The following is a 26,242-nucleotide window of genomic DNA, read 5'->3' as shown; positions in this document are numbered from 1 at the left end:
CCCTAATGAACAATCTTGTTGCAGGCGAACTTGAAGGCTAGGCTGCCTGGCAGCTCTTTCAAAATTTCTAGTTGTTAATTGCTAATTGGTTGTCATAGGGAAACCCTCACTTGTGAGGGATTGAATTGTCAGTCTCATTAGTGATGTACATGATTGGATAATTTTTATCAGATTGATTGCACCGTATGAGCATATCGCCAGTCTGTTAGCATTCTCTCTCTCTCTCTCTTTCATGCAAGAAGTTAGTCTCTCTCTCTCTCTCTCGCTCATACAAGAAGTTAATCTCTTCTCTCTCTCTCTCTCTCTCTCTCTCAGCCAGGCAAGATGATACTCTCTCTCTTTCCCTCACTCTCAGTCGTGCAAAGAGATATTCTCTCTCTCTCTCCCTCACACTCATACAAGGGGCACTCTCTCCCTCTCTCTCAGCCATGCAAGATGATGCTCTCTCTCTCTCTCAGCCATGCAAGATGATACTCTCTCTCTCTCTCTCTCAGCCATGCAAGATGATACTCTCTCTCTCTCTCTCTTTCTCTCTCTCTCTCTACCGCACGACCACTTGGGGGCAGTCCTTCGAGGGTAGGACGCCTCTAAGTCAGTCCATCGGGGCTAGGGGAATCCTGGCCATACCGATAGGACGCGGAGGTCTGCCAGCGTGATTCCTAGACTAGTTTGGTCAGGAAGTTAGGACGGGTTGGGGATCTCTCACCTGGTATCAGAGCCCAGGCTTATAGTAAACTGCATCATTCATACATACCTGCTTGTGTTTGCTAAAGAAATGTTTATTGATTTGAAATTTCTTGTCTGATTAGATGGTTAAGCGAGTCTCCCGGGAATTGGTTAGCAGAAGAAACCCACCCCGCTCTCAAGCTTGTGTTCGATCACATCGGGACGACTTGGCCAGTGGAAGAACCGGAGCGAATATTCCAGATCGTGTCCTGCACGGTCTTCCCTCCTAACGCCAGGGCTGACGCTTGGCAAGGATTCAATAGGACCTATCACACAGTCCAGGAGGAATTCTATTGCCCAGTTACTGCTTCCTTGACCGCTTCGCCCAACGTTTGGTTTAAGAACCTCCGACTCTTGCAAATCCGGAGGAAGCTCAACCTCATTACCTCCCTCAGAGTCAGTGCCGTCCTACCTTCCATCCTAGCAGGAGAAGTGCTCATGAAGGCCCAAGCCCTTGAGGAGGTAGTAGGCAGACATATGATGACTCAGGCTTCCATTCCTCGTCTGAAGAGTCCTAGCATGATGACTACCCGGACAACCAGGATTCGCGCAACTAGCATCAAAGCTGAGGCCCTCAGGAATGCGGGATTGGCTGCTAGAGCAGCTAGGAACTAGATAGTCTTTAAATTATAAGCTTGATCAGTGTATCTCTCTTGTGTTTGAGAAACTACATGACTTAAATCGCATCTGTCATTCTTTTCAGTGTGTCTGACTTTGTACTTTAGATGCTAGGAAACTTCTTCCACCTTCCTATTAAGTTTTGGTGTTGTTGGGTACAGAATCGATCATATGGCTCGACAAGTTCACGCAAACAAACACCCCCTAGCCATGGCCGCGACCCCGATTGATCGCGATGTGGAGGCCATGCTCCACAAATCCTAGCCAGGCTATTTTAGCGGAGAAGGGGACAACATTGGCGCACAACTCGAGGAGTGGTTCGAAAAGATGGAAAACTATTTTGATCTTGCCCACTCCTCAGAAGTCAATAAAGCCATGATGGGGCGTTTCAAACTTGAGAAGTCAGCCAAACTCTGGTGGAAGGACCACTGCAAGGAAAACGCCTTGAACCCCACGGATGTTACGTGGGATTACCTCAGCACACAACTCACCAGGAATTATCAGAGCTGCACCTATCGTGTGGACAAACTAAATGGATTCTTGGATTGCGTGCAAGGCACGGACACCCTAGATATATTCTACCAGAGATTCCTGAAGCTTTTGAAGTATGCACCAGCCGGAATGGACCAAGAGACCAAAGTTGCCAGATTCGTGTCCAAGCTAAACTCTCCTTTAGATACACGCCTGCAGTCCCTGAGGCTTACTACTTTCGCAGCAGTGCTAGATGCAGGGAGACCTGTTGAACAGGAGTTAGTTAAGCTTGCAAAGGACGCCAAAGCCCCAAAGGAGAATACAACGCATGAATTGCCCAATAAGAAGAGAGGAGCTGAGGGCTTACCCCCTCGGAGTCAGGACTCAAGGCTACCACCACACCTGATCGACAAAGCCAGAAGGGAGTGCCTATGCTTGGGATGCATGGACCCAAGCCACCACATAAGGAATTGTCCTTATGTCAGGTATTCCCCGAGGCCCACATACCAGCCTAATGCAGCATTTCCTAGTCGGAACAATGCCGGGCCAATCTTACAGTCTCCTTACAGTTAAATCCGAACATCACTCCAGTTACTGGACCCAGGAACTATGAACAAAGAGGGATCGGGACCAACATAAGAGGTGCCCAAGGAACAAATTATCAGAACCCGCCCCGCCCACCGCAGAATCAGAGGAACCCCAGGCCGCCAACCGCCAATCTTAATCCTCGGAACCCACCACCAAGGGCGCAAGTTCATCACTTGCAAGCAGCCCCAAAAGACACACCAGAAGTCGGCCACCTCAATGCGGCCATCGAGCACTAAGGGCCCAACAGGCAGTTTTCTGTTCTGCAGACTCCTGCAGAATATGAAGGTATACCTTTCAAATTACTTATAGACTCTGGAGCAACACATTCTTTTATTGCACCCTCTGCTGTCAGAAAATTGAAATTAACACCTCAGGAGGATACCAAGCTCTCAGTGGAGTTAGCGACCGGAAGGGTTACCCACTCTTCAACATCTTTAAAAGACCTTAAGTTCAGATTAGGGGACCACCCGACTCAGGCTTCTTTTAGGGTCTTGCCATTGGGGATTTATGATGGGATACTAGGTATGGATTGGCTAACCTTAAACAATGCTACCCTGGAATGCCAAGCACGCAAATTATCTTTTACTTCTGTATTAGGGGAAGAAGTAACCATAGCTGGGACCAGAGGAGACCCAAAACTGCAATTAGTCTCTGCTTCCAAACTATTGAAGACCTACCGTAAGCATGCAACGGTTTATGCAGTTAAGCTAAACCCCATAGACACCCCAGCCGCCGAACGAACCAAAATGGCTAGCTGAGTATGCAGATGTCTTCCCGGAAGAACTCACCCATCTACCTCCATCTAGAGAGGTAGACCATGCCATTGACCTCGTACCAGGAGCTCAACCGATTGCCAGGAGACCCTACAAAATGTCCTTACCAGAAGCAATCGAACTTAAGGAGCAGCTCACTCAGCTGCTGGACCAAGGGTTCATAAAACCTAGTGTCTCACCTTGGGGTGCACCTGTCCTATTTGTTCGGAAGAAAGATGGTACCTTACGACTCTGTATCGACTACCGTGGACTCAACCAATGTACCATCAAAAACAAGTATCCCATACCCCGGATCGATGAGCTACTCGATCGCCTCCACGGTTCATGTATCTACACCAAGATCCGACGTCAGATCCGGGCTATTACCAAATCCGCATCAAAGAGGGCGACACGCCAAAAACGGCATTAAACACCAGGTATGGGCATTATGAGTTCACAGTAATTCCGTTTGGACTAACCAAGGCCCCTGCCACCTTCAACAACCGGCTAATGTCAGATATCTTTCGCGACTACTTAGACCATTTTGTCCTTGTCTTCTTCGATGATATCCTCGTGTATTCCAAGAACCCTGAGGAGCACGAGCACCATGTCCGACAAGCTCTCAAAATCCTACGACAAAACCAGCTATTTGCGAAGAAAAGCAAGTGCATCTTTTGCACAGAGAGGGTCGAGTACTTGGGATTTATTATTTCAAAGGAAGGAGTCTCCACCGACCCCGCCAAGGTTGAAGCCATAAAGACCTGGCCATCCCAAAGAATGTTCGTGAGGTCCGTAGCTTTTTAGGGCTTACAGGCTGGTATCGGATCTTCATCAAATCCTATGCAAAGGTAGCTTCCCCCATCACCTCTCTTTTAAAGAAAGCAAAACCCTTTGTCTGGACCCCAACTGCTGAAGAAGCGTTCAACCAACTAAAGACAGCCCTTATCTCAGACCCCATTCTCGCGCTGCTCGACTTCTCCAAGCCCTTTCTGGTGACCACGGACGCAAGCGGCACTGCCATAGGAGGAGTCCTATCCCAGGAAGGTCGACCTATTGCTTACGAATCAAGGAAACTCAGGCCGCATGAGCTAAATTACCCCACTCATGACTTGGAGCTGCTAGCCGTCGTCCACGCTTTGAAACTTTGGCGACACTACCTCTTGGGTAAGACTTTTACAATTAAGACTGACCACAAAAGTCTTAAGTGGATTTGTACACAGACAGACCTCAACTTACGTCAACGACGCTGGCTCGAGTTACTCAACGAGTACGACTTCACCATAGAGTACCAAGCTGGGAAAGGGAACCTGGTAGCTGACGCCTTGAGTCGCAAAAGCGCTCTAGCAACCATCTCAGTGCTTCGCTCATCCATCGCAGATATTATACGCCAAGCTTCTCTCGAGGATCCATTCTTCCAGAAGGTCACGATAGCCCTTCGTGCCCAGTCCAGATCACAGAAGCAGCGTAGAATAGCGGAAGGCTTTCACCTGGTTGACGACACCCTTTATTACAAGGACCGCCTGTACGTTCCCCCTAGAAATGACATCAAACTCCAGATTTTAGCAGAAGCTCACGATATTCCCATCGCAGCTCACCCTGGATATATCAAGACCTACAATGCCCTCCGTAAAAGTTTCTGGTGGAAAGGACTAAAAAGGGATGTCTTATCTTATGTTAGCCGTTGCTTAACTTGCCAGAAGATCAAGGCTGAGCGGATTAAGTACCCAGGCAAGCTGCAACCCAGCGACATACCCCTAATGAAGTGGGAGACCATCTCCATGGACTTCATCACGGGTCTACCTCATTCAAAAGGGTATGATTCTATTTTTGTACTTGTAGACTTACTCACGAAAGTGGCTCATCTCTTCCCAGTTCGAAAGGATGCCTCAGCCAGAGAGATAGCTCAAGTCTTTATGAAGGGCGTTTTCGTCTACCATGGTATTCCTCGAAGAATCATATCTGATAGGGATCCCAAGTTCACATCCAATTTTTGGCGAGCTGTCTTCGAAGCCACAGGTACACAGCTATCCTTCAGTACAGCCTATCATCCACAAACCGATGGTCAGACGGAAAGAGTCAACCAAATAATAGAGGATATGTTATGAGCTTACTGCATGCGAGAACCAGAAAAATGGACCCGATACCTCTATTTGGTGGAGTTTGCTTACAATGCTTCATACCAACGCTCCATAGGTATGTCTCCTTTCAAGGCGCTTTATGGTCAAGACTGCTTAACACCTCTTAAGTGGACAGACCCTATGATTCGAGTACAAGCCTCCAAAGACATGCTCGACGAGATGCAGCAGCAGACTGACCTCATCAGATTCGACATAAAGGCCGCTCAGGATAGACAGAAGGCTTACGCTGACACGCATCGCACGGAACGCCAATTCAATGAAGGAGATATGGTTTTTCTGAGGGTAAAGCTCTCTCTTGCTTGGCAAATTCAAGAAACTAAGTGCACGCTACTGTGGACCATACCTCATCACCAAGAAAATTAACGACCAAGCCTATGCCTCTCTACTACCACCTCATATCAAGGTGCACAATGTTTTTCACGTCAATCTTCTCAAGAGGTATGTTCCAGATGACCATCACATTTTGAGAGATGAGGAAGCGCTTGTTACAACCGATGGTACCTTTGATATCCACCCCGAGAGAATTCTTCAGATTTGACAACGTACTCTTCACAACCGGATCATCACCGAGCACCTCGTCAAGTGGACAGGCTACCCGGAAGAAGACGCCTCCTGGGAACGCGAGGACACCCTTCTAACTTCTTACCCAGAGTTTATGTCAAGGTGAGGACACCTTGATTTCTTCTACTTGGGGAGGATGTAAGATTCCCAAAATTCTGAAGGTAAATTTTTTTTTTCTCAGCTTCTAATTCTCTTTCTTCTCTCGCTCTTTCCCTGCGGGCAAGCGATCGTTTATCTCTCTTCTCTCTCTCTCCTGCATGTAAGGAGTTAACCTCACTCTCTCTCTCTCTCTCTCTTCCTCTCTCTCTTCTTCTCTCTCTCTCTCGACGAGCAGAACTCTCCCTCTTTCTCTTCTTCTCCCTCTCTCTCTCTTCCTCTCTCTCTTTCTCTTTCTCTCCCTTCTCTCTCCCTTCTCTCTCCTTCTCTTCCCTTCTCTTTCTCTCTCTCTCTTCTCTCTCTCTTCCTCTCTTTCTCTTCCTCTCTCTCCCTCTCTCTTTCTCTCTCTCTCTCTCTCTCTCTCTCTCATTTTTTCTCTCTTTCTCTTCCTCTCTCTCTCTCTCTCTCTCTCTCTCTCTCTCTCTCTCTCTCTATCTCTCTTTCTCTCTCGGTCTGAACCGCCTCACGGCGGCGCTGAGGGTGACCACCAAGTTAATTATAGTAAGCTTTTTTTTAATTTTTAGGCAGCTGCCGCCATGCATGCGCGCGAAGGGAGGGGGGGTCTCGAACCACCCCGCCTCCTCGCCTATAAGAGGACCGGGAGGGGACGCGCGCAGGGGGACGAGCCATCAGCAGTGCAGCAGCGGGGGAGGAAGACACCAGCGAGCGGGGCAGCAGCAACCAGGCGCACCCAGAAGCGAGCCTAGTGCTGCACACCTTCAGGCGTCCAACAGCGAGCCTAGTGCTGCACACCTTCACGCGCGCGACACACACCCACACTCACGCACACCCTCACACAAAGCACTCACACACACACACATACACTCTCACGCACCCTCATACCCACACACACACACACACACACCCGACTCACACACACATCCACCCATATTCACACACGCACATCCGCACACACACACACACACATACATTCTCACGCACTCTCACATACACACTCACACACACACATACACTACCCACATACTCACACACACGTCACACACTCGCACATATACACACACACACTCATCGACACTTCGCACACATACTCTTTCACGCACACACACACACTCTGACACACACACCTGCATATATATATATATATTTATACATATATATATATATATTTACATATATATATATATAGGTCCCAAATACGGCATCTACCACATACTCGGGCGCGAGATACGATTACAACAACAATCCAGCGAGAAGCGGACGTCGACAATCAACACGTCGGGACCAGCACGGACCCGGAGCCGAGTTCACGCGCCAGGACCCACTATTAGCAGCCGAACGGAGATCACGAACGTCGACGGGACTGACACATCATCCCAACTGTAGTCTCACGATGGAATTATTCATCTCCGACCTAAGGGTAAGTTTTTCTCGCATAACTTCGCGCGCTTAGATGCAACGTGCACCACTTCTCTCTCCGCTACCTCGCTCTCGCACTCACGGACGAGACTCATCTTCACCTCTTCTAATCTAGGTTCGATTATTAATCTCAGATACTAAACCTGTCATCTTTGATTTTGGGAATACTTTCAGAGTAGGGAAATATTTAATTTCGTAAAGATTAATTTCGCTGCAGGACGACCAAGAGAGAAGGGTTGTGTTGCCTTGGTATGATAACACCTATTTCATTAATTTTGGACTTTTTGTGTTGTTTTTGGACGAAGCCCAAAAATCCTTCCCAAATGAAAACTTTACTTTATGAAAATATCCTTTCCAAATCAAAATTTTACTTTCTAAAAAGTTTCTTCCCAAATCAAAAGTTCACTTTGTGGCACTGTCATATTCACATAAAAATATTGTTTTTTCAATCTATACTTTTGCACCAACATGCAAGAATTTGAAATAATCCTATATTAGAAATTCTAGCTATATCTAAGTTATTTGTTAATTTAATTATTTTTAATATTTTTCCTTGACGTTTTTCCTTCCCAAATCAAAAGTTCACTTTGTGGCTCTATCATATTCACATACAAATATTGTTTTTTCAATCTATACTTTTACACCAACATGCAAGAATTTGAAATAATCCTATATTAGAAATTCTAGCTATATCTAAGTTATTTGTTAATTTAATTATTTTAAATATTTTTCCTTGACGTTTTTCGTTGACGTGATAAATTTATAAATCCATGAAAGGAGACTTAAATATTTCATGAAAATAACATTGTCACTCGGCAATATGCACAAAATTTAACAAAACTTTTAATAAATAGAAAGAAGACATGATGCCATAAGACCAAAGAGGGATAATAGCAATTGTAGCTTTATGTATATGATTACATTGAGAGACGTTGCTCTTAGCTACAGTCTTTATATCCAAAATGATATAGATTGAACATATGTTTACAATTTAAATTGTTGCTCTTAAAGAGCCTCAATTCGTGCCATCTGCATAATTTGACACCCCATTGTCTTATTGCTCAATGTCACGACAGTCCCTTGCCAGTTGCCATCTGCATAATTTGACCTAGGCTTGTCTTGCCAAGCCTTGCCCCTTGGGTGCATTGACTCCCCATTGTCTTATTGCTCAATGCGATAGTCCCTTGCCAGGTGCCATCTGCATTAACTCCCTGTTGTCTTGCCAAGCCTTGACCCTTGGGTGACATCCAGTGCAAAATACAGGTGCCATCTGCATTAACTCCCACAAGTTATCTTGCCAAGCCTTGCCCCTTGGGTGCATTGACTCCCCATTGTCTTATTGCTCAATGTGATAGTCCCTTGCCAGGTGCCATCTGCATTAACTCCCTATTGTCTTGGCAAGCCTTGACCCTTGGGTGACATCCAGTGCATATTTTGACTCTCATTTGACATAGGAGGTGATGACTCTGATTATAATTGTCTTGGATTGGCTCCTTGCCTAGTACCCAAATAAAATCCTTCTGAATCAATGGACTTCAATACAAAGCTTTAATCATGGACATTCTTCATTTGTGCTATCTCCTTCTACTTCCTCCATGGCGAGCATCCTTAAAAATTCGTGTATATGCAAAATAGTTTGCTGTGGTATTTTTATTTTTCCTTCTACCTCATATCCCATGTGCTTCTTTGATTTCTTTGCCCTTGAATGCCAAGACACTATGATTGTCTCTGTCGAAACTTGAGAGACTGCTTCATCATTTGGGACCCACTCCTTCATTATACAATTAGTATATAATGTGTTGTTATCCATATTCTCCTTCCTGCCCTTTGGCTCATACCATACCGCTGTAAATGTTGTAGCTCTCCCTTGGTCATCTCTTTGCACATCAACTACTTTTGCAACCCAAAACTTCACATTCTCATATTCATCATCCGATGGCCGAACCACAACAAAACAATCAACCTCTATATCTACTTGTGGCATAAACTCTCTCTTCTTCGGTCCACAATATGGACGTGGGAGTAATGATACAAAATCATTTTCAAAGACTGGAGCTGGGCGCAAATCGTTATGAACATTTGGCCAAAACATATTGCATTCTTCCTTGACATCCTTTGAGCCTCGCATTCTCTCAAGGTCCTTTATTAAATTTCGTGTCTTGTTAATTACAGTGGTAGTGTGTTCTCTCCAAGCAGGCTTCGAATCAGGATATCTCTGGAGCATTTCCTCTTTGTATGTAATAAATGCTTTTAATCCATCTATTTCACAATTAGACCTCTCATTAAATTCTTGTATAGGAGCCCATGTTGGATACCTTTCCTTGCTGGGAATTGAAGTTAAGAGACTGTAAGGTTCTTCAGGTTCCCATTTTGTATCATGAGAATACTGTTGCCATTGCATTACGGGTTTTTCATCTTTTAAAAAAAAACGAAAGTAGTGTGGATTGGTATGACCTGTCAATGCATCACCACCCGTTTGTATGAAAGGTAGAATGAAGCTCTTCCAATCATACATTCTTTCGAGCCTCTCACATACTGTACTTTCCTTACGACCACCAACTTGCCTGCCACATCTTCTTACCAAGTCATCTATTGTCTCCACATCCTTGCATTTAAGCTCCCTTGAGACTGTGCTAAAAACCTGATCGATATCCTCATGTGTATGCCCAACATACAAAAATCCACATTCGACCTCATTGAAGATTCGATGAGCAACTAGCATGGAGCAGAAGGCAAACATAAGTACATTCTTATTTTCTCGCCAGCAATTATCAGCTTGTATTCTCAAAGTCGGTGGCAGGCGACCTTTTTCTGCATGTACATTGCGAATTGCCTTCATAATAGATGTTACAACTTGATTGCTATCATGTAGATGCAAGGAATCAATCCATATATCTGCAAAGAACTTAATTCCATGCACTAACACTCCACATAGATGTGTCTTTAGAAAGTGCTTTCCTTGTAATTTAGGTGGAGTGGCAACAAAACGAGGCAATGTTGTTGTATTCTGATCCATGCCATCTACAATAAGACACATGTAGTCATCAGGATGCGAAATAGCTTGCTCCTTCCAAAATGCATATTTTTGTCTGGAATGTCGAATAAGGTCATGATGAGATTTTCGGTTTTTTTTGTATAATTCCCTTTGATTTGGACATGTTGCACTCTCAATCGCTCGCTTTAAATCATCACAGACATTGCACTTTGACATTTGTTGCCTCCTTGGGATTTTAACATATCCAAAGTTCTTCTTCCAAAGAGTATACAAAGTATGAGAAGAAGCTACAGCATCCCCTCTTTGCCTTTGCTTTTCTGCAATAGAGTCAAATACTTCGAGCTTTGTCAAGCCCATTGGAAGGTGCATTTCAGTGATCGCGTCACCGTTAGGGAGTTTGGTAGATATATGGGGTTGAGGCAAAGCATTTTCATGTATGAAGTCTTGTAAAATTGCTGCTGCCCTGACAGTTGAGATTCTTGATTTGGACCTTCCTCTATTACCGTGAATGCTAAATTTGTTGTCGCCCTTTGCCTTGGTGACTAAATCCCAATATGTACCATGGGATAATCCAGTAATATTGCGATATGCCTTATTGCAAATCCTTTTTCCATTTACGAGAGGTTTTACCTTTTGTCTTGAACTTAGCCTTTTATTGCCATTCTGAAGAAAGCAAGAGAGACTTGTGAGAAGGTATTCATTTCTTTCGCTTCCCCTTCTTTGCCACACGTGTCCTCTACATTCCCTGATGTCTGCAAGATCAATGAAGCGCATACATCTTCGCTTGCAACATAGATATCCCAATGCATTTAACATGTTCTCCTCCTTCATTACTCTCTTCCTCTTTGGTTGCTTTTGTGGATCTGCCTGGATTCTCTTTCTCTTCATGCATATGTATGACCGTTTTCGTTCCTCGTACACATTGTTATCTGTATTTATGCACTTCTTCTCCTCACATTTGTTTGTAACCAAGCATCCATGATTGGTCGTTGCATCCTTGTTCATATCACAATCAAAGTTAAATACTGAATAATCCTCTGTTGATCTCATCCTCATTTTTAACATACTCTTAGGACCATTCAATGAATTCAATATTCTACGAGAGTATTGAGAACCTTGAAACTCTTCCACTCCTGAGAGAACATCACTCATTGGGACATCTTGCATGGCTTTCACAAATCCACAACCTTGATTGACACCAGGTTTGTTAATATGCATGAACTCATCCACACTTGACAAGACATCACTATTGAAACCTTTGCCCTTCTCACTGTGCAAGAATTCATCCACCCCAGATAAGGCTTCGCTTCTAAAATCATTTTGTTTCTTGGAACCAATGAACTCATCCACTCCAGATAAGATGTCACTTCTATAATTGAGTATATTGAAATCATCCACATTTGAAGTGATAGAGCCTGGCACATGGGCACGCTTTTTAGGTCCTTTGATATTGTAGTATGCGTTGTCTTTATCATTGAAAACCACGTGCCTCTTTCTCATGTTTAAAAATTGCATGCTCCATCTCATATTCTTGCCTACCTCATAGTAGGGATCACATAAGGATGTTATGTTATCAACCATACCATCATCAGTGACTTTTAGAATCCTCATCTGCGCAAATGACCATTGCTCCACTTGTTCAAATCCCAATACTTCACCTTCTGCTACAATCTTATTTGCAAATGATCTCATTTGTAAAATGTCCCCTATAGTAAAATCCAAGGTGGTGCACTTTGTATTCTTGATAATGTCTGTTGCATAAGTCTCATCTTTGTCCCATGCTATAAATGATTTGTTGGATGTATTGTAGGGCATAACATCTCCAAGTGTTTCCATATCTCCACATTTATACTTTAGCTCAACATGTGCGCTAAGAATCTTTGATACAGTAACTGCTACCTTATCTTCGCCAAGTCTTCGAAAGTGGCAAAGTGAATTGGGATCACTATCATGGATTGTAGCAAATGCAACTACTTCTCTTTTGCTACATAAAATCACATCCATCCCTGGAACAAAATCTATAGCCATCTCCTTTGTGAGAGTCCTTCGCAAGCAAGCTGCAGTGGCAACAATTACATAAATATTAGTCTCTTTTTAATAATCTACTTATTTATTATAATTTTTAATTAGTACTTAATTTATTAGTGGGAGAAGTTATCCGATCAAGTACTCATCAGATGGACATGCCAAGTTATCCTTTGCATGGTCAATCAAGCATTAAATACTATTTTTGCTCTAGTGTCATGCACATCCGTAAAAAAACATGAGCCTACTAGGTACGTTATCCAATCAAACAATCCAATCAAACACTAATGGGATGCGGGTGCCACTTTGCATGTAAGTCAATTCCACCTAGTTGAGGTGTACAAAAAGTGTTGTGCCCATCGGATATGCTTTGCATGGTCCATCGAGCATTAAATACTATTTTTGCTCCTATCATGCACATCCATAAAAAAAACACGCTGCTAGGTGTGTTATCCGATCAAGTACTTATGCGATGGGAATGCCACTTTGCATGTAAGTCAATTCCACCTAGTTGAAGGTGTGTGCAAAGTATTGTGCCCATCCAATATGCTTTGCATTTTCGATCAAGCATAACACACTATTTCTGCCTTACTGTCATGCACAACCATATAAAAACACGGCCATAGGTGTGTTATTCACATAAGTACTTATCAGATGGGGGCTCCACTTTGCACGCAAGTCCGTTTTAACTACATTGAGGTGCGTGCAAAGTATTGTCACCATCGGATATGATTTGCATGGTCGATCACGCATTATACACCATTTTTTCCCTAATGATATGCACATTCGCACAAAAACACGCCATTAGGTGTGTTATCTGACCAAGTACTTATCGGATGGGTGTGCCTCATTGAGAACATTTCAATACCACCTAGGTTGAGGCGTAAAAAAAGTTTTGTGCCCATTGGATATCCTTTGCATGGTCAATCGAGCATCAAATACTATTTTTACTCTAGTGTCATGCACATCCGTCAAAAAACACGCTGCTAGGTATGTTATATGATCAAGCACTTATGGGATGGGCGTGCCACTTTGCATGTAAGTTGATTCTACCTAGTTGAAGGTGTGTGCAAAGTATTGTGCCCATCGGATATGCTTTGCATTGTCGATCAAGCATAAAACACCGTTTTTGTCTTAGTGTCATGCACATTCGTCAAAAAACGCAGTCCTAGATGTGTTATTCAGACTAGTACTTATCGGATGGGGGCTCCAGTTTGCACGCAAGTCTGTTTCAACTAGGTTGAGGTGTGTGCAAAGTATTGTCACCATCAGATATGATTTGCATGGTCGATCACGCATTATACACCGTTTTTTCCCTAGTGGTATGCACATCCGCAAAAAAACACGCCCTTAGGTATGTTATCTGACCAAGTACTTATCGGATGGGTGTACCTCTTTGACAAAATTTTAACACCACCTAGGTTGAGGTATAAGAAAAGTATTATGCCCATCAGATATGCTTTGCATGGTCGATCGAGCATTAAATACCATTTTTGCCTTAGTGCCATGCACATTCGTAAAAAAACACGCTGCTAGGTGTGTTATCCGATCAAGAACTTATGCGATGGGAATGCCACTTTGCATGTGAGTCAATTACACCTAGTTGAAGATGTGTGCAAATTATCGTGGCCATCCGATATGATTTGCATGGTTGATCGAGCATTAAATACCATTTTTGCCTTAGTGCCATGCACATCCGTAAAAAAACACGCTGCTAGGTGTGTTATCTGATCAAGCACTTATGCGATGGGCGTGCCACTTTGCATGTAAGTCAATTACACCTAGTTGAAGGTGTGTGCAAAGTATTGTGTTCATCGGATATGCTTTGTATTGTCGATCGAGCATAACACACCGTTTCTGCCTTAGTGTCATGCACAACCATATAAAAATACGGCCATAGGTGTGATATTCAAATAAGTACTTATCAGATGGGGGATCCACTTTGCACGCAAGTTCGTTTCAACTACATTGAGGTGCATGCAACGTATTGTCACCATCGAATATGATTTGCATGGTCGATCACGCATTATACACCATTTTTTTCCTAATGATATGCACATCCGCAAAAAAACACGCCATTAGGTGTGTTATTTGACCAAGTACTTATCGGATGGGTGTGCCTCATTGAGAACATTTCAATACCACCTAGGTTGAGGCGTACGAAAAGTTTTGTGCCCATCGGATATCCTTTGCATGGTCGATCGAGCATTAAATACCATTTTTGCCTTAGTGCCATGCACATTCGTAAAAAAACACGCTGCTAGGTGTGTTATCCGATCAAGAACTTATGCGATGGGAATGCCACTTTGCATGTGAGTCAATTACACCTAGTTGAAGGTGTGTGCAAAGTATCGTGCCCATCGGATATGCTTTGCATGGTCGATCGAGCATTAAATACCATTTTTGCCTTAGTGCCATGCACATCCGTAAAAAAACACGCTGCTAGGTGTGTTATCTGATCAAGCACTTATGCGATGGGCGTGCCACTTTGCATGTAATTCAATTACACCTAGTTGAAGGTGTGTGCAAAGTATTGTATTCATCGGATATGCTTTGCATTGTTGATCAAGCATAACACACCGTTTTTGCCTTAGTGTCATGCACAACCATATAAAAACACGGCCATAGGTGTGTTATTCAAATAAGTACTTATCAGATGGGGGCTCCACTTTGCACGCAAGTCCGTTTTAACTACATTGAGGTGCGTGCAAAGTATTGTCACCATCGGATATGATTTGCATGGTCGATCACGCATTATACACCATTTTTTTCCATCCGTCAAAAAACACGTTTCTAGGTATGTTATAGGATCAAGCACTTATGGGATGGGCATGCCACTTTGCATGTAAGTCGATTCTACCTAGTTGAAGGTGTGTGCAAAGTATCGTGCCCATCGGATATGCTTTGCATGGTCGATCGAGCATTAAATACCATTTTTGCCTTAGTGCCATGCACATCCGCAAAAATACACGCCATTAGGTGTGTTATCTGACCAAGTACTTATCGAATGGGTGTGCCTCATTGAGAACATTTCAATACCACCTAGGTTAAGGCGTAAGAAACGTTTTGTGTCCATCGGATATGCTTTGCATGGTCGATCGAGCATTAAATACTATTTTTGCTCTAGTGTCATGCACATCCGTCAAAAAACACGTTGCTAGGTATGTAATCCAATCAAGCACTTATGGGATGCGCGTGCCGCTTTGCATATAAGTCTATTCCACCTAGTTGAAGGTGTGTGCAAAGTATCGTGCCCATCGGATATGCTTTGCATGGTGGATCGAGCATTAAATACCATTTTTGCCTTAGTGCCATGCACATCCGTAAAAAAACACGCTACTAGGTGTGTTATCTGACCAATTACTTATCGGATGGGTGTGCCTCATTGCGAACATTTCAATACCACCTAGGTTGAGGCATACGAAAAGTTTTGTGCCCATCGGATATGCTTTGCATGGTCGATCGAGCATTAAATACTATTTTTGCTCTAGTGTCATGCACATCCGTCAAAAAACATGCTTCCAGGTATGTTATCCGATCAAGAACTTATGGGATGGGCGTGCCACTTTGCATGTAAGTCGATTCCACCTAGTTTAAGGTGTGTGCAAAGTATTGTGCCCATTGGATATGCTTTGCATTGTCGATCAAGCATAAAACACCGTTTTTATCTTAGTGTCATGCACATTCGTAAAAAAACGCAGTCCTAGATGTGTTATTCAAACTAGTACTTATCGGATAAGGGCTCCAATTTGCATGCAAGTCCGTTTCCACTAGGTTGAGGTGTGTGCAAAGTATTGTCACCATCGGATATGATTTGCATGGTTGATCACGCATTATACACCGTTTTTTTCCTAGTGGTATGCACATCCGCAAAAAAACACGCCCTTAGGTATGTTATCTGACCAAGTACTTATCGGATGGGTGTGCCTCTTTGACAACATTTTAATACCACCTAGGTTGAGGTATGAGAAAAGTATTATGCCCATCGGATATGCTTTGCATGGTCGATCGAGCAGTAAATACCATTTTTGCCTTAGTGCCATGCACATCCGTAAAAAAACACGCTCCTAGGTGTGTTATCCGATCAAGCACTTATGCGATGGGAATGCCACTTTGCATGTAAGTCAATTCCACCTAGTTGAAAGTGTGTGAAAAGTATTGTGCCCATCAGATATCCTTTGCATGGTCAATCGAGTATTAAATACTATTTTTACTCTAGTGTCATGCACTTCCGTCAAAAAACACGCTGCTAGGTATGTTATCCAATCAAGCACTTATGGGATGGGTGTGCCACTTTGCATGTAAGTCGATTCCACCTAGTTGAAGGTGTGTGCAAAGTATTGTGCCCATCGGATATGCTTTGCATTGTCGATCAAGCATAAGACACCGTTTTTGCCTTGGTGTCATGCACAACCATGAAAAAACACGGTCCTAGGTGTATTATTCAAACTAGTACTTATCGGATGGGGGCTCCAATTTGCATGCAAGTCCGTTTCCACTAGGTTGAGGTGTAAAGTATTGTCACCATCGGATATGATTTGCATGGTTGATCACGCATTATACACTGTTTTTTTCCTAGTGGTATGCACATCCGCAAAAAAACACGCCCTTAGGTATGTTATCTGACCAAGTACTTATCGGATGGGTGTGCCTCTTTGACAACATTTTAATACGACCTAAGTTGAAGTATAGGAAAAGTATTATACCCATTGGATATGCTTTGCATGGTCGATCGAGCATTAAATACCATTTTTGCCTTAGTGCCATGCACATCCGTAAAAAAACACGCTGCTAGGTGTGTTATCCGATCAAGCACTTATGCGATGGGAATGCCACTTTGCATGTAAGTCAATTCCACCTAGTTGAAGGATCATGCCAATCGCGGATATGCTTTGCATGGTCGATCGAGCATTAAATACCATTTTTGCCTTAGTGCCATGCACATCCGTTAAAAAACACACTTCTACGTTTGTTATCTGATCAAGCACTTATGCGATGGGCGTGCCACTTTTCATGTAAGTCAATTCCACCTAGTTGAAGGTGTGTGCAAAGTATTGTGCCCATCGGATATGCTTTGCATGGTCGATCGACCATTAAATACTATTTTTGCTCTAGTTTCATGCACATCCGTAAAAAAACACGCTGATAGGTATGTTATCCAATCAAGCACTTATGGGATGGGCGTGCCACTTTGCATGTAAGTCAATTCCACCTAGTTAAAGGTATGTGCAAAGTATTGTGCCCATCGGATATGCTTTGCATGGTTGATCGAGCATTAAATACCATTTTTGCCTTAGTGCCATGCACATCCGTAAAAAAATACGCTGCTAGGTGTGTTATCTGATCAAGCACTTATGCGATGGGCGTGCCACTTTGCATGTAAGTTAATTCCACCTAGTTGAAGGTGTGTGCAAATTATTGTGCCCATCGGATATGCTTTGCATTGTCGATCAAGCATAACACACTGTTTTTGCCTTAGTGTCATGCACAACCATATAAAAACACGGCCATAGGTCTGTTATTCAAATAAATACTTATCAGATGGGGCCTCCACTTTGCACGCAAGTCCGTTTTAACTACGTTGAGGTGCGTGCAAAGTATTGTCACCATCGGATATGATTTACATGGTCGATCACGCATTATACACCATTTTTTCCCTAGTGGTATGCACATTCGCAAAAAAACACGCCCTTAGGTATGTTATCTGACCAAGTACTTATCGGATGGGTGTGCCTCTTTGACAACATTTTAATACAACCTAAGTTGAGGTATAGGTAAAGTATTATGCCCATCGGATATGCTTTGCATGGTCGATCGAGCATTAAATTCCATTTTTGCCTTAGTGCCATGCACATCCGTAAAAAAACACGCTGCTAGGTGTGTTATCCGATCAAGCACTTATGCGATGGGAATGCCACTTTGCATGTAGGTGAATTCCACTTAGTTGAAGGTGTGTGCAAAGTATCGTGCCCATCGAATATGCTTTGCATGGTCGATCGAGCATTAAATTCCATTTTTGCCTTAGTGCCATGCACATCCGTAAAAAAACACGCTGCTAGGTGTGTTATCTGATCAAGCACTTATGCGATAGGCGTGCCACTTTGCATGTAAGTCAATTCCACCTAGTTAAAGGTATGTGCAAAGTATTGTGCCCATCGGATATGCTTTGCATGGTGGATCAAGCATTAAATACCATTTTTGCCTTAGTGCCATGCACATCCGTAAAAAAACACGCTGCTAGGTGTGTTATCTGATCAAGCACTTATGCGATGGGCGTGCCACTTTGCATGTAAGCTAATTCCACCTAGTTGAAGGTGTGTGCAAAGTATTGTGCCCATCGGATATGCTTTGCATTGTCGATCAAGCATAACACACTGTTTTTGCCTTAGTGTCATGCACAACCATATAAAAACACGGCCATAGGTGTGTTATTCAAATAAATACTTATCAGATGGGGCCTCCACTTTGCACGCAAGTCCGTTTTAACTATGTTGAGGTGCGTGCAAAGTATTGTCACCATCGGATATGATTTACATGGTCGATCACGCATTATACACCGTTTTTTCCCTAGTGGTATGCACATTCGTAAAAAAACACGCCCTTAGGTATGTTATCTGACCAAGTACTTATCGGATGGGTGTGCCTCTTTGACAACATTTTAATACAACCTAAGTTGAGGTATAGGTAAAGTATTATGCCCATCGGATATGCTTTGCATTGTCGATCGAGCATTAAATTCCATTTTTGCCTTAGTGCCATGCACATCCGTAAAAAAACACGCTGCTAGGTGTGTTATCCGATCAAGCACTTATGCGATGGGAATGCCACTTTGCATGTAAGTCAATTCCACTTAGTTGAAGGTGTGTGCAAAGTATCGTGCCCATCGGATATGCTTTGCATGGTCGATCGAGCATTAAATTCCATTTTTGCCTTAGTGCCATGCACATCCGTAAAAAAACACGCTGCTAGGTGTGTTATCCGATCAACACTTATGCGATGGGAATGCCACTTTGCATGTAAGTCAATTCCACTTAGTTGAAGGTGTGTGCAAAGTATCGTGCCCATCGGATATGCTTTGCATGGTCGATCGAGCATTAAATTCAATTTTTGCCTTAGTGCCATGCACATCCGTAAAAAAACACGCTGCTAGGTGTGTTATCTGATCAAGCACTTATGCGATGGGAATGCCACTTTGCATGTAAGTCAATTCCACTTAGTTGAAGGTGTGTGCAAAGTATCGTGCCCATCGGATATGCTTTGCATGGTCGATCGAGCATTAAATTCCATTTTTGCCTTAGTGCCATGCACATCCGTAAAAAAACACGCTGCTAGGTGTGTTATCTGATCAAGCACTTATGCGATGGGCGTGCCAATTTGCATGTAAGTCAATTCCACCTAGTTAAAGGTATGTGCAAAGTATTGTGCCCATCCGATATGCTTTGCATTGTCGATCGAGCATAACACACTGTTTTTGCCTTAGTGTCATGCACAACCATATAAAAACACGGCCATAGGTGTGTTATTCAAATAAATACTTATCAGATGGGGCCTCCACTTTGCACGCAAGTCCGTTTTAACTACGTTGAGGTGCGTGCAAAGTATTGTCACCATCGGATATGATTTGCATGGTCGATCACGCATTATACATCATTTTTTTCCTAATGACATGCACATTCACAAAAAAACACGCCATTAGGTGTGTTATCTGACCAAGTACTTATCGGATGGGTGTGCCTCATTGAGAACATTTTAATACCACCTAGGTTGAGGCGTACAAAAAGTTTTGTGCCCATCGGATATCCTTTGCATGGTCTATCGAGCATTAAATTCTATTTTTACTCTAGTGTCATGCACATCCGTCAAAAAACCCGTTTCTAGGTATGTTATAGGATCAAGCACTTATGGGACGGGCATGCCACTTTGCATGTAAGTCGATTCTACCTAGTTGAAGGTGTGTGCAAAGTATTGTGCCCATCGGATATGATTTGCATTGTCGATCAAGCATAAAACACCGTTTTTATCTTAGTGTCATGCACATTCGTAAAAAAACGCAGTCCTAGATGTGTTATTCAAACTAGTACTTATCGGATGGGGGCTCTAGTTTGCACGCAAGTCCGTTTCAACTAGTTTGAGGTGTGTGCAAAGTATTGTCACCTTCGGATATGATTTGCATGGTTGATCAAGCATAACACACCGTTTTTGCCTTAGTGTCATGCACAATCATATAAAAACACGGCCATAGGTGTGTTATTCAAATAAGTACTTATCAGATGGGGGCTCCACTTTGCACGCAAGTCCGTTTTAAGTACATTGAGGTGCGTGCAAAGTATTGTCACCATCGGATATGATTTGCATGGTCAATCACGCATTATACACCATTTTTTCCCTAGTGGTATGCACATCCGCAAAAAAACACGCCCTTGGGTATGTTATCTGACCAAGTACTTATCGGATGGATGTGCCTCTTTGACAACATTTTAATAACAACTAGGTTGAGGTATAGGAAAAGTATTATGCCCATCGGATATGCTTTGCATGGTCGATCGAGCATTAAATACCATTTTTGCCTTAGTGCCATGCACATCCGTAAAAAAACACGCTGCTAGGTGTGTTATCTGATCAAGCATTGATGCGATGGGAATGCCACTTTGCATGTAAGTCAATTCCACCTAGTTGAAGGTGTGTGCAAAGTATCGTGCCCATCGGATATGCTTTGCATGGTCGATCGAGCATTAAATTCTATTTTTGCCTTAGTGCCATGCACATTCGTAAAAAAACACACTGCTAGGTGTGTTATCTAATCAAGCACTTATGCGATGGGCGTGCCACTTTGCATGTAAGTCAATTACACCTAGTTGAAGGTGTGTGCAAAGTATCGTGCCCATCGGATATGCTTTGCATTGTCGATCAAGCATAACACACCGTTTTTGCCTTAGTGTCATGCACAACCATATAAAAACACGGCCATAGGTGTGTTATTCAAATAAATATTTATCATATGGGGGCTCCACTTTGCACGCAAGTCCGTTTTAACTACGTTGAGGTGCGTGCAAAGTATTGTCACCATCGGATATGATTTGCATGGTCGATCACGCATTATACATCATTTTTTTCCTAATGACATGCACATTCACAAAAAAACACGCCATTAGGTGTGTTATCTGACCAAGTACTTATCGGATGGGTGTGCCTCATTGAGAACATTTCAATACCACCTAGGTTGAGGCGTACAAAAAGTTTTGTGCCCATCGGATATCCTTTGCATGGTCTATCGAGCATTAAATACTATTTTTACTCTAGTGTCATGCACATCCGTCAAAAAACACGTTTCTAGGTATGTTATAGGATCAAGCACTTATGGGATGGGCATGCCACTTTGCATGTAAGTCGATTCTACCTAGTTGAAGGTGTGTGCAAAGTATTGTGCCCATCGGATATGCTTTGCATTGTCGATCAAGCATAAAACACCATTATTGCCTTAGTGTCATGCATAATCGTCAAAAAACACGATCGTAGGTGTATTTTTCAAACAAGTACTTATCGGATGGGGATGCCACTTTGCACACAAGTCAATACTGCCTAGGTTGAGGAACGTGTAAAGTCTTGTGTCCATTGGATATGCTTTGCATAGTCTGTCTCACATGATACACCATTTTGTTCCTAGTGTTATGCACAATCGTCATAAAATACATAGGAAGTGTGTTATCCGAACAAGCACTTATGAGATGGGTGCACCACTTTGTATGCAAGTCAATAAGACCTAGGTTGAGGAGTGTACAAAGTTTTGTGCCCATTGGAGAAATGTAGATGCGATAATATTAGAAAATTCTCGGTATATGTATATGTGTGTGTGTGTGTGGCAAACAATTTTGGCACAAAGTAACACCTAGTGCACAAATTATGCACTTCATACCTTGAGTAAATAAGCTTGTTGATGAGGATAAATATACCCTTGAATAAAAGCACAGTTGTTGTATAACCACAATAGGATCGCTTTGACACCTGTGATTTTGCCCATATGTAAGTTTACAAATAGTATAAAAAATTATGTAATAATATATTAATAGTTTGCAAATGTGTATAGCAAGTGAGTAATGGGAAGTGGAAGTGGGAATGAGGAGGGAGGAGTGGAATAGGATAGGGAAGTAATAAGGGTGTATGATAATTAGTATAAAAAATAGTATAATAATATATTAATAGTTTTTAAATGGCAAGTGAGTAATGGGAAGTGGAAGTGAGAGTGGGGAGGGAAGAATGGAATGGGAGAGGGGAAGGTAATAGGGGAGTAGGCTAATAAGGGAGTGAAATGAGTGAGGAAGTTAATAGGGGATGAAAAAGAGGAGGGTGAGATGGGGAAATATGGGATTTTGGAAAATGGGACGTGGTGGAAATGTGGGATGGGAGTGGTGGCAATGGGGAGGAAGAAGAAATGGATGGATGGGAGGAGGGCTAATGGATGAGGGATGGGGGTTCAATAGGAGAGGGGGAGTAATGGGAGCCAATGGGAGAGGAGATAAATGAAAAGCCAATAGGAGAGAGGGGAGGAATGGAAAGCCAATAGGAGAGGAGGAGGAAAACCTAATTTTTCTTATATATAGTCTTCCTTCATTCATTCTTTCTCCCCTCATTTCATTCAAGCAAGAAAGCAAGGACGATCAAGAGAGCAAGGAAGGAAGAGCAAGAAAGCAAGAAAGAGCAAACTTACAAACTATTTCCAGGTACTTGCAAACTTTTTTTTCTAGTTTCTTTTTTAAAATTTGAAGAGAGAAATTAGAGAGAGAAAGGTTCAGGGGAGGGGAGGGAGGAGGAAGGGAGGGGAGGAAGAGGGTGGGACGGGAGGGAGGAGGAAGGGAGGGGAAGAAGGGGCGAAGAGGGAGGTGGGTGTGAGGGAACGGGGTGGGAGGGGAGGCTGGCGCGGCGGGTGGGAGGGAAGCGGGTGGGTGCAGAGGGGGGCTGAGAGGAGGAGGGGGGAGCGGCTGAGAGGGGGAGGGGGGGGCGCAGCTAAGAGGAGGGGGGAGCGGCTGAGAGGGGGAGGTAGGGGGGCGCGGCTGAGGGGGGGAGGGGGGGGAGAGTGAAGAGGGGGGGTTGGCGGCCGCGGCCGCCAGCCAGGGAGGGTGAGGGAGCGGCTGAAGGGGGGGAGGAGGGAGGGGGGGCGCGGCTGAGAGGGGGAGGAGGGGGGGGCGGTGAAGAGGGGGGGCTGGCGGCCGCGGCCGCCAGCCCGGGAGGGTGGGGGAGCGGCTGAGGGGGGGAAGGGGGGGTGGGGGAGGGGTTGCGAAAGGGGGGGGGCGGGTGAAGAGGGGGGAGAGGGGGAGGGAGGGGGGCGCGGCTGAGGGGGGGAGGGTGAAGAGGGGGGGCTGGCGGCCGCGGCCGCCAGCCAGGGAGGGTGAGGGAGCGGCTGAAGGGGGGGAGGAGGGAGGGGGGGCGCGGCTGAGAGGGGGAGGGGGCGGGCGCGGTGAAGAGGGGGGGCTGGCGGCCGCGGCCGCCAGCCCGGGAGGGTGGGGGAGCGGCTGAGGGGGGGAAGGGGGAGTGGGGGAGGGGTTGCGAAAGGGGGGGGGCGGGTGAAGAGGGGGGGATTGGGTGAGAGGAGGGGGGGGGGGGGCTGGCGGCCGCGGCCGCCAGCCAGGGAGGGTGGGTTCCGAAGGGGGGGGGGGGGAGAGCGAAGAGAGGGGGGCTGGGTGAGAGGAGGGGGGGGGGCCTGGCGGCCGCGGCCGCCAGCCCAGGGAGAGAGGAGAGGGGGTTGCGAAGGGGTTGGGTGAGAGGAGAGGGGGGGGGGGCTGGGTGAGAGGAGGGGGGGAGGGGGGGGAGAGTGAAGAGAGGGGGAGGGGGCTGAGGGGGGGAGGGGGGGGAGAGTGAAGAGGGGGGGGCTGGCGGCCGCGGCCGCCAGCCAGGGAGGGTGAGGGAGCGGCTGAAGGGGGGGAGGAGGGAGGGGGGGCGCGGCTGAGAGGGGGAGGGGGGGGCGCGGTGAAGAGGGGGGGCTGGCGGCCGCGGCCGCCAGCCCGGGAGGGTGGGGGAGCGGCTGAGGGGGGGAAGGGGGGGTGGGGGAGGGGTTGCGAAAGGGGGGGGGCGGGTGAAGAGGGGGGGAGAGGGGGAGGGAGGGGGGCGCGGCTGAGGGGGGGAGGGTGAAGAGGGGGGGCTGGCGGCCGCGGCTGCCAGCCAGGGAGGGTGAGGGAGCGGCTGAAGGGGGGGAGGAGGGAGGGGGGGCGGGTGAAGAGGGGGGGATTGGGTGAGAGGAGGGGGGGGGGGGAGGGGTTGCGAAAGGGGGGGGGCGGGTGAAGAGGGGGGGATTGGGTGAGAGGAGGGGGGGGGGGCTGGCGGCCGCGGCCGCCAGCCAGGGAGGGTGGGTTCCGAAAGGGGGGGGGGGGAGAGCGAAGAGAGGGGGGCTGGGTGAGAGGAGGGGGGGGGGGCCTGGCGGCCGCGGCCGCCAGCCCAGGGAGAGAGGAGAGGGGGTTGCGAAGGGGTTGGGTGAGAGGAGAGGGGGGGGGGCTGGGTGAGAGGAGGGGGGGAGGGGGGGGAGAGTGAAGAGAGGGGGAGGGGGCTGAGGGGGGGAGGGGGGGGAGAGTGAAGAGGGGGGGGCTGGCGGCCGCGGCCGCCAGCCAGGGAGGGTGAGGGAGCGGCTGAAGGGGGGGAGGAGGGAGGGGGGGCGCGGCTGAGATGGGGAGGGGGGGGCGCGGTGAAGAGGGGGGGCTGGCGGCCGCGGCCCGGGAGGGTGGGGGAGCGGCTGAGGGGGGGAAGGGGGGGTGGGGGAGGGGTTGCGAAAGGGGGGGGGCGGGTGAAGAGGGGGGGAGAGGGGGAGGGAGGGGGGCGCGGCTGAGGGGGGGAGGGTGAAGAGGGGGGGTTGGCGGCCGTGGCCGTTAGCCAGGGAGGGTGAAGGAGCGGCTGAAGGGGGGGAGGAGGGAGGGGGGGCGCGGCTGAGAGGGGGAGGGGGGGGGCGCGGTGAAGAGGGGGGGCTGGCGGCCGCGGCCGCCAGCCCGGGAGGGTGGGGGAGCGGCTGAGGGGGGGAAGGGGGGGTGGGGGAGGGGTTGCGAAAGGGGGGGGGCGGGTGAAGAGGGGGGGAGAGGGGGAGGGAGGGGGGCGCGGCTGAGGGGGGGAGGGTGAAGAGGGGGGGCTGGCGGCCGCGGCCGCCAGCCAGGGAGGGTGAGGGAGCGGCTGAAGGGGGGGAGGAGGGAGGGGGGGCGCGGCTGAGAGGGGGAGGGGGCGGGCGCGGTGAAGAGGGGGGGCTGGCGGCCGCGGCCGCCAGCCCGGGAGGGTGGGGGAGCGGCTGAGGGGGGGAAGGGGGGGTGGGGGAGGGGTTGCGAAAGGGGGGGGGCGGGTGAAGAGGGGGGGATTGGGTGAGAGGAGGGGGGGGGGGGCTGGCGGCCGCGGCCGCCAGCCAGGGAGGGTGGGTTCCGAAAGGGGGGGGGGGGGAGAGCGAAGAGAGGGGGGCTGGGTGAGAGGAGGGGGGGGGGGCTGGCGGCCGCGGCCGCCAGCCCAGGGAGAGAGGAGAGGGGGTTGCGAAGAGGTTGGGTGAGAGGAGAGGGGGGGGGGGCTGGGTGAGAGGAGGGGGGTAGGGCTGGCGGCCGCGGCCGCCAGCCAGGGAGGGTGGTGAAGGGGGGATAGGTGGGTCGCGAAGGGGGGGGGGGGAGGGTGAAGACCCCCCCTGGGTGAGAGGGGGGGAGGGGGCTGGCGGCCGCGGCCGCCAGCCAGGGAGGGTCAAGGGGGGGATGGGTGGGTTGCGAAGGGGGGGCGGGAGTGTGAGGGGGGGGGGGTGGGTGAGAGGAGGGGGGGGGCTGGCGGCCGCGGCCGCCAACCTAGGGAGAGAGGAAGGAGAAGGGGGGGGGCTGGGTGAGAGGAGGGGG

The 26,242-nt window shown here is 47.0% G+C and overlaps 1 pseudogene; it reads left to right on the top strand.

Moving 5' to 3' along the window:
• LOC147880857 (uncharacterized) overlaps positions 1 to 26,242 on the top strand; it is a 48,546-nt pseudogene that overhangs the window by 5,366 nt on the left and 16,938 nt on the right.

This window comes from Dipteris shenzhenensis, chromosome 32 (assembly GCF_047967505.1).
Source record: "Dipteris shenzhenensis isolate YYH24624 ecotype China chromosome 32, Dip_SZ_1.0, whole genome shotgun sequence".
NCBI lineage: Eukaryota > Viridiplantae > Streptophyta > Polypodiopsida > Gleicheniales > Dipteridaceae > Dipteris > Dipteris shenzhenensis.
The sequence above is the reverse complement of the archived record's forward strand: the minus strand, read 5'-3'. Positions and strand labels throughout refer to the sequence as shown.